Source organism: Puntigrus tetrazona, chromosome 18 (assembly GCF_018831695.1).
Source record: "Puntigrus tetrazona isolate hp1 chromosome 18, ASM1883169v1, whole genome shotgun sequence".
Classification (NCBI taxonomy): Eukaryota; Metazoa; Chordata; class Actinopteri; order Cypriniformes; family Cyprinidae; genus Puntigrus; species Puntigrus tetrazona.
The window spans coordinates 26287987-26293254 of NC_056716.1; the positions used below are offsets into that span (position 1 = coordinate 26287987).

A 5268-nucleotide genomic window follows, 5' to 3' on the forward strand; every position below is an offset into this window, starting at 1 on the left:
GATTCTGTTGTAATTAATACTTTTGTGCCCTGCGCTGTAATTGAATATTACTTGACGAGCCGGTCTATTGTGTGTGCTGCATACTGCAAAACGTACAAGAACATGACTTTTGAGATTAAATTCAACATAATAGTGTAATCATAAAAGAAGGAAACATGCTGGATATTCTTCGAGCAAATTTGGATCGTATAGGCAGGGTATAGCATATCTGTTTCTGGATTTGCCAAATTATGTGACATCTGTGGGATCAAATCTTGTTTCAAATTTAGTTTGAAGCGGTTAGAAGACAGAAATGTGATCCAGTGGGCACAATTGTATATTGTACTTAGTTGGAAACAGTCTTTTTACTTTGGAGTAGAATACATTAAGTTCTGCTGTGTTTTCTGTAAACCGTTTGTCGAATGTACCATTATCAGAATGTCTTTTATATGCCTGTCAGATGTTTTTTCACTTTCTAGATTGGCTGCGACGTGTAAAGAAAACATCTTTTCAGTGATATTAAGGGTTTTTGTCCTAACCAGCTGCAGTGGCAGCCATATAAACAACAATTCTATTAACAGTTTCTATTTGTGAGACTTCACGGCTGGAACAGCAGCATGCAGACTATAAAGCTAGTAACATGACTTTAAATACCCTTTTGGCTTTGCTCAGTGTCCTTTTCAGCCATACCAAAAGTGACAATGGATAATTTACCTCAGGTCTTAAAGAAACACTGCACTTTTTTTGGAAATAGGCTCATTCTCCAACTCCCCACAGTGTTTTTCGATCTCCGGGTCTGGCGATATTACTTTTAGCATAGCTTAGCATAGATCATCGAATCCAATTAGACCAGTAGCATTGCATTCCAAAATGACCAAAGAGTTTCGGTATATACACTTTTGCAGTTATATTGTGTGCGGTCATAAAATGAACATTTGCGATTTTCTAGGCTTACAAGATTAGGAACTATACTCTCATTCCGGCGTAATATTCAATAAGCTGTGTCATATCACAACGTGCGCTGCGGCCATGATACGGCAGCAAACGTCCTTGATTATTAGTTCCTAATCATATAAGCTTAGAAAATCTTAATACACAATATAGCTACAGAAGAGTCAAGTTTTAAAAAATATTGAAACTCTTTGGTATTTTTTTTTCATGCTATGCTACTGGTCTAACTGGATTCAATGATCTATGCTAAGCTATGCTAAAAGTGCTATCGCCAGCCCCGGAGATCGGCTGAATGGATTCAGAAACTGTAAAACTTATTATTATGGGGGAGTTGGAGAATGAGCCTACTTCAAAAAATAGTGGAACGTTCCTTTAAGATTCCTCCCTCTGCATACTCTCTCTCCAAAACAAACATGAACGCATGTTATCAAGTCCAACCCAGGCTCATACGAAAATACTTGCCTCTAAATGCATCTCTGCAGCACCGTTATACTTATTACGCACTTCAAAATGTAGATGTCCAGTGAATGGCACTAAAACGTGGCTTCAGTGCGTTTGTGTAACTTTGCGCCAGGCACGTATCGTGAATGTTCATTATCCAAGTATCTAAGGTGTGTCTCTAAAAGTTAATGCTCTTTCCTCTGAATCAAACCTAAACCTAGCCGATAGTATTAGCAGATGCAAAAGTGATATAAAAAGACATGTATTGATGCAGTCGTGATATTTTAATTTTCGTATGTGGATTTGAGCTGGTTTGTCGAACTGTTTATTCACGAGATTCAAACCTTTTCAGAGCTCACGGTCTTAAAATTGGTTTGAATTCACAACAGTGTTCTTCAAGTAATTATACAAAAAACAGGCCTTATTATCTAAAAAATGGTGTGCCTGCAAATCATAATTTGTGTGAAAAGGAATAAACGTTGTGGAGGTTTTACTGCCTCTAGTGTTCAACTCATTTGGAAGCTGCAGTGATTCATGTTTTTGGAGTTTGACAGAAATGTAGGTGGAGGAACGTACTTCCAACGAGCCTGGGTTGCTCGTGTCTCATTCATCGGTGAGAAAACATTGCAGTGAATTCTTACTTTGATAACATTAATAATTTTTCGCTCGGCCTGCAGGCATGCAAATATGTACAAGAAAGCAGAACAGCTGATCGTAGCCATAGGACAGAACATGACTGAACATTTTATGCTCAAAGCCTTCCACAGATGATATAAATACAATTAAAAACAATTAAATTAAAAAACGTGATGTCAAACTAAACGTGGCTTACGACTCGCATGCAGATTCTTAACTCACGTGGAAGACGTACTTAACGTAATTACATTGTGCATTCGTCTTTGTACTTTTTTTTACTTTAATTTGTATTTAATCTACTCACGCAGATAATTAAATGAACTTTTGGTGAGAGCACACTATTACTAATTGTTATAGGGATGTAAAAAAACACTTTCAATCAGTATGACAATTTTTTTTTTTTCAACCAAATCACATACCCTGCCTAGAAGTAAATGAAAAAAAAAACTATAAAACTATCATTTTTTTTATTTATTTTTAATAGTGTTAAAATGGTTAAATATTTCTGAATTACGTGCTCGTTCACGTCGTTATAAAGACAGTGCACTTACACAGAGACTCCGCCCACACACTGTCCTGATTGGCTGTTATTTCCGATTGATTTTTTTTTTTTCACGTCACATAACCATGACGCTTCTTTCGTTCAATCTGAAATCTTAAATCTGCATTTTGATGGTTAGGACACGGTTTGAGAGGTAAAGCAGACCAGACATTATGCTGCTAACCGAAAGTTTCCCTCTGCTAGCCTAGCGTTCGTGCCCTCTGAAAGAGATGGAGTTAACACAGTACATAACCCTGTTACATGACTAACACAGCTTTGGGGGTAGTAGTGACCCCATCAAGCTCATCCACGTGGGAACATCCAACAGCTTTACCCGATCCCCGCTGCGACTGCTCATCAGATCAAGCATTTCTCAGATTTGTTATGCACTTTGAAGGATTTATGCAGCCTCAAACGCAACGCTAGTGAAACAGCAAATATTAGCTTACATAGAGGGAGATGTCTGCTTCAGCTTTGGGGGGGAAAAAAAAAAACAAGAAAGGAAAAGAAATACAAGATGAACAAAAAGAGTTGAATCAGAATGTCTCTAAATAGAACAAAAAATGCTTGGGGTGAGGATTCGTCCTTCCTGACCACTCACCCCAAATATACCAACACACGCAAACTCAAAAACACATACTATCTCACACACACACACACACATAGAAAGCACCATTTCTTATATCTTAACCGACAGGATAGAATGCATTCATGCATGCCAAGCCACAAAATGCAAAGTCTGAAATATTCCTTCATTGATTGCATAATTGTTCAAGACATAGTGAATAAAAAGATGCTGGCATTAAATCTGGAGGATGATTAATGATGTAACAGACTAATGCGGTATTGCTAATATGAAGTGTGCAGTGGTTCTCTTACATAACTTCAGGAGACTTGCATTGAGCATTCAGAGGCAGTCATGCTAAGTTCCAGCACATTCATCTTAGTAAAGGTGGCAGATGGAATAAGAAACGGTGAAGGAGAAATCAATCGCTCACAATAAACGATTATTTGCACCAACGGCCCTGTGATCAAATCAGCACCATTAACCGTGTTTGTTGCATTAAAATTCATAATTTAAACCTGTTCAGTCTCAGTTTTTTTTAGGTGCCATTTACTGCCCCAAGAAAACGCAAGTACCGGCCTGTTGCGTGTCCAAAGTTTATGATGTGCGTTAATGGTGAGAAACCAGTAAAAAAGCGTACGCGTTATAATTTAAGAGTCGCATGATAAATTAGTTCTCAGGGCAGTGACATATCAAAGGTGAAGTGTGTAATTTCTGCATCACTAGGCTTTGTGGAATAGCAAAGATGATCAAACACACACCACTGGCTGATGTCTGGATAATCATAACACTGCCCTGCCAGCCTAATATTCACTTCTATCTATCTATCTATCTATCTATCTATCTATCTATCATTTTGGGTTAGAGATCATTCAGCCAATCAGTTCTGGATCGTTTTTTTTTTTGCAAATCTGGAGTGACGCCACATAGCTCAGGCCACTGCCTAAAAATCACTCTCAAATTTCAGGAAGTGTCGTGCATTTCCACACGGTTTGCATTAAAAGTTCGAACACTAAACGTATTACACACATCACCCTTAACAATTTTCACTCACGCACGCAAACACACACGCACAAAAGCTCGAAAAAACAAACGAAAGCATTATAAGAGGTCTCCCGGTGAACGGCTCGTTTCCCACGCCACCTACTTCATCCCACGGCTCGGCTCTACATGTGAGGAGGAAAAGTAAACGCTTCTTCGCTTCTTTGCACACAATGGGTCGTCCAGGAAAGTTACTCTCAAGTCAAGTCATGGTCATTCACTGGTGCCTGTATGAAGGGCATGCGTTGGGCTTTGTCTCAAATGCTGCTTCACCTCATCTGGACATTTCTTTGGGTTCTTTTGCTGACAGCTATCTGCTTTAACTAAGCTATATATATTAAGATGCACGTACGTCGCGCGACTTAACTTACAGATCATTGAAGGGACAGATTTGCGATAGGTGGAGCAGCTTTTAGAAGACAAATCACCAACCGTACCCTTTCAACATGCATGTTAGTGAGGATTGGTGTGTTGGGTGTCTCTCGGTAAGCTAGGATGAAGTTTAAGTTCATAACCAAATGCACATCCACTTCTAAAAGGGCCATTCCTTCTACTTGTTTGGCTGTACTCCCCATCCCGCCGGTGTTCATGTGGCATGTCAGACTGGTGGAATGCGAGCCCTCCCCAAACCAACCCCAAACTAGCTCCTCAAGCAACCTCAGCACCCCTGCAGCTTGCAAGACTCAAGAAGAAGCCAAAGAGTTCATTCCCAGCCAGTTCCCCCGCCCTGGTCTGAGCTTACACCAGGCGGTCAAAGTGGGGCGCTGCAAGCCATGTCACACCTACCGTAAGAAGACAGGTCCAGCACGGTCAAGATACACGGAGCACATATCAGACACAAAGCGGGAAGGATAGAGAGGTGAAGAAATGGAGAGAGAGGGAGAGATTGAGCTCACACAAGACAGAATCAAGTAGAGGAAATCAAGTAACACTTAATGGACATGCATCAAAAATGACACATTTGGGTTTCAATAAACACGTTCTGTTACAGGCTAAGACAAACATCAACTTTAAAACCAAAGAAAGCTATTTTGTTTTACATTAAGGGAGACTGAGGGCTACTGTAACCCATTAAATGTCTTAAATCATATATGTTTTTTAAATAAAATTTTTA

The 5268-nt window shown here is 39.5% G+C and overlaps 1 protein-coding gene across 2 annotated transcripts in view; it reads right to left on the minus strand.

Annotated features, from left to right (window-relative positions):
• LOC122362837 (synaptotagmin-2-like) overlaps positions 1 to 5268 on the minus strand; it is a 14548-nt gene that overhangs the window by 4230 nt on the left and 5050 nt on the right. The window lies entirely within an intron of this gene.